Below are 3,893 nucleotides of genomic sequence, written 5' to 3'. Positions count from 1 at the left end.
AAACCGTCTATATTACAGTGATATCACGTCGAAAATCGTCTAGGACCGATAGGGAAAAAGTTTCCTCTTGGCGGTGGGACTTAGAAAAATTTCGTCGAACGTCCGACGGAGTAGCACATCCGTCCATTATTTGCTAATAACTCGATAAATAATAATTGTAGCGAGTTTGGTGTTATGATACATATTGTTAGAAACCGTCTATATTACAGTGATATCACGTCGAAAATCGTCTAGGACCGATACGGAAAAAGTTTCCTCTTAGCGGTGGGACTTAGAAAAATTTCCAGAGTTTTGTCGACGGAGTAGCACATCCGTCCATTATTTGCTAATAACTCGATAAATAATAATTGTAGCGAGTTTGGTGTTATGATATATATTGTTAGAAACCGTCTATATTACAGTGATATCACGTCGAAAATCGTCTAGGACCGATACGGAAAAAGTTTCCTCTTAGCGGTGGGACTTAGAAAAATTTCCAGAGTTTTGTCGACGGAGTAGCACATCCGTCCATTATTTGCTAATAACTCGATAAATAATAATTGTAGCGAGTTTGGTGTTATGATATATATTGTTAGAAACCGTCTATATTACAGTGATATCACGTCGAAAATCGTCTAGGACCGATAGGGAAAAAGTTTCCTCTTAGCGGTGGGACTTAGAAAAATTTTCGTCGAACGTCCGACGGAGTAGTACATCCGTCCATTATTTGCTAATAACTCGATAAATAATAATTGTAGCGAGTTTGGTGTTATGATATATATTGTTAGAAACCGTCTATATTACAGTGATATCACGTCGAAAATCGTCTAGGACCGATACGGAAAAAGTTTCCTCTTAGCGGTGGGACTTAGAAAAATTTCCAGAGTTTTGTCGACGGAGTAGCACATCCGTCCATTATTTGCTAATAACTCGATAAATAATAATTGTAGCGAGTTTGGTGTTATGATATATATTGTTAGAAACCGTCTATATTACAGTGATATCACGTCGAAAATCGTCTAGGACCGATAGGGAAAAAGTTTCCTCTTAGCGGTGGGACTTAGAAAAAATTTTCGTCGAACGTCCGACGGAGTAGTACATCCGTCCATTATTTGCTAATAACTCGATAAATAATAATTGTAGCGAGTTTGGTGTTATGATATATATTGTTAGAAACCGTCTATATTACAGTGATATCACGTCGAAAATCGTCTAGGACCGATACGGAAAAAGTTTCCTCTTAGCGGTGGGACTTAGAAAAATTTTCGTCGAACGTCCGACGGAGTAGTACATCCGTCCATTATTTGCTAATAACTCGATAAATAATAATTGTAGCGAGTTTGGTGTTATGATATATATTGTTAGAAACCGTCTATATTACAGTGATATCACGTCGAAAATCGTCTAGGACCGATAGGGAAAAAGTTTCCTCTTGGCGGTGGGACTTAGAAAAATTTCCAGAGTTTTGTCGACGGAGTAGCACATCCGTCCATTATTTGCTAATAACTCGATAAATAATAATTGTAGCGAGTTTGGTGTTATGATATATATTGTTAGAAACCGTCTATATTACAGTGATATCACGTCGAAAATCGTCTAGGACCGATAGGGAAAAAGTTTCCTCTTGGCGGTGGGACTTAGAAAAATTTTCGTCGAACGTCCGACGGAGTAGCACATCCGTCCATTATTTGCTAATAACTCGATAAATAATAATTGTAGCGAGTTTGGTGTTATGATATATATTGTTAGAAACCGTCTATATTACAGTGATATCACGTCGAAAATCGTCTAGGACCGATAGGGAAAAAGTTTCCTCTTGGCGGTGGGACTTGGAAAAATTTCCAGAGTTTTGTCGACGGAGTAGCACATCCGTCCATTATTTGCTAATAACTCGATAAATAATAATTGTAGCGAGTTTGGTGTTATGATATATATTGTTAGAAACCGTCTATATTACAGTGATATCACGTCGAAAATCGTCTAGGACCGATAGGGAAAAAGTTTCCTCTTGGCGGTGGGACTTAGAAAAATTTTCGTCGAACGTCCGACGGAGTAGCACATCCGTCCATTATTTGCTAATAACTCGATAAATAATAATTGTAGCGAGTTTGGTGTTATGATATATATTGTTAGAAACCGTCTATATTACAGTGATATCACGTCGAAAATCGTCTAGGACCGATAGGGAAAAAGTTTCCTCTTGGCGGTGGGACTTAGAAAAATTTCCAGAGTTTTGTCGACGGAGTAGCACATCCGTCCATTATTTGCTAATAACTCGATAAATAATAATTGTAGCGAGTTTGGTGTTATGATATATATTGTTAGAAACCGTCTATATTACAGTGATATCACGTCGAAAATCGTCTAGGACCGATAGGGAAAAAGTTTCCTCTTGGCGGTGGGACTTAGAAAAATTTCCAGAGTTTTGTCGACGGAGTAGCACATCCGTCCATTATTTGCTAATAACTCGATAAATAATAATTGTAGCGAGTTTGGTGTTATGATATATATTGTTAGAAACCGTCTATATTACAGTGATATCACGTCGAAAATCGTCTAGGACCGATAGGGAAAAAGTTTCCTCTTGGCGGTGGGACTTAGAAAAATTTTCGTCGAACGTCCGACGGAGTAGCACATCCGTCCATTATTTGCTAATAACTCGATAAATAATAATTGTAGCGAGTTTGGTGTTATGATATATATTGTTAGAAACCGTCTATATTACAGTGATATCACGTCGAAAATCGTCTAGGACCGATAGGGAAAAAGTTTCCTCTTGGCGGTGGGACTTAGAAAAATTTCCAGAGTTTTGTCGACGGAGTAGCACATCCGTCCATTATTTGCTAATAACTCGATAAATAATAATTGTAGCGAGTTTGGTGTTATGATATATATTGTTAGAAACCGTCTATATTACAGTGATATCACGTCGAAAATCGTCTAGGACCGATAGGGAAAAAGTTTCCTCTTGGCGGTGGGACTTAGAAAAATTTCCAGAGTTTTGTCGACGGAGTAGCACATCCGTCCATTATTTGCTAATAACTCGATAAATAATAATTGTAGCGAGTTTGGTGTTATGATACATATTGTTAGAAACCGTCTATATTACAGTGATATCACGTCGAAAATCGTCTTAGGACCGATACGGAAAAAGTTTCCTCTTAGCGGTGGGACTTAGAAAAATTTCCAGAGTTTTGTCGACGGAGTAGCACATCCGTCCATTATTTGCTAATAACTCGATAAATAATAATTGTAGCGAGTTTGGTGTTATGACATATATTGTTAGAAACCGTCTATATTACAGTGATATCACGTCGAAAATCGTCTAGGACCGATACGGAAAAAGTTTCCTCTTAGCGGTGGGACTTAGAAAAATTTCCAGAGTTTTGTCGACGGAGTAGCACATCCGTCCATTATTTGCTAATAACTCGATAAATAATAATTGTAGCGAGTTTGGTGTTATGATATATATTGTTAGAAACCGTCTATATTACAGTGATATCACGTCGAAAATCGTCTAGGACCGATAGGGAAAAAGTTTCCTCTTGGCGGTGGGACTTAGAAAAATTTTCGTCGAACGTCCGACGGAGTAGCACATCCGTCCATTATTTGCTAATAACTCGATAAATAATAATTGTAGCGAGTTTGGTGTTATGATACATATTGTTAGAAACCGTCTATATTACAGTGATATCACGTCGAAAATCGTCTAGGACCGATACTTAAAAATTTTCCTCTTATTTGTGGGACTTAGAAAAATTTTCAAAGTTCGGTGAATTATGAAAAGTTGGTTATTTTGTGTAAAATAATATAGAAATGTTAAAATTTATTATATTTTGTGAAAAAAATTTTTATACTTTTTTCGCTCTAAGTTCCAACAGCCCCGCCGGGAGGTCTGTTGCCGCGGCGGTTTG

The sequence above is a fragment of the Halictus rubicundus genome, unplaced genomic scaffold (genome assembly GCF_050948215.1).
Source record: "Halictus rubicundus isolate RS-2024b unplaced genomic scaffold, iyHalRubi1_principal scaffold1048, whole genome shotgun sequence".
Lineage (NCBI taxonomy): Eukaryota > Metazoa > Arthropoda > Insecta > Hymenoptera > Halictidae > Halictus > Halictus rubicundus.
The sequence above is the reverse complement of the archived record's forward strand: the minus strand, read 5'-3'. Positions refer to the sequence as shown.